Genomic DNA, 466 nt, shown 5'->3' on the forward strand with positions numbered 1-466 from the left:
GAGCTATGAATGATTTTGCATCTTTATTGATATTTATTCAACATGCTGTTGTTATCATTCAAAGTCTATTTTAAATGCAAATTTGTTACTTTGCAACTATTAATTTAGAAATGCTATTTATTATTTGGTCTATTTAGTTTGAGAGAAGTTTAGACATTTTATTCAAATATTGTGTTTCAGAACCCCAAAGCAATTATTTGCAGAAATCATATACAATGGGTTATTTTCTGAAAGCATCAATAGTGAGTCAACATTTGCTTTGTGGCATATAGTATGTGGCACTTTTGCCAGTGTCTCTGGGAGTTACAAAAGAAGGATGAGAACTTAGGATTTAATAGAAACAGCATGATACACAAAACCAGAGATAACAAAAAACTGTAATTCAATCCTGTTCAATTCAAGAAGCATTGATCATATAGGAAAGAAAGAAAGAAAGAAAGAAAGAAAGAAAGAAAGAAAGAAAGAA

This window comes from Vombatus ursinus, unplaced genomic scaffold, assembly GCF_900497805.2.
Source record: "Vombatus ursinus unplaced genomic scaffold, bare-nosed wombat genome assembly UNPS02014791.1, whole genome shotgun sequence".
NCBI classification, from domain to species: Eukaryota; Metazoa; Chordata; class Mammalia; order Diprotodontia; family Vombatidae; genus Vombatus; species Vombatus ursinus.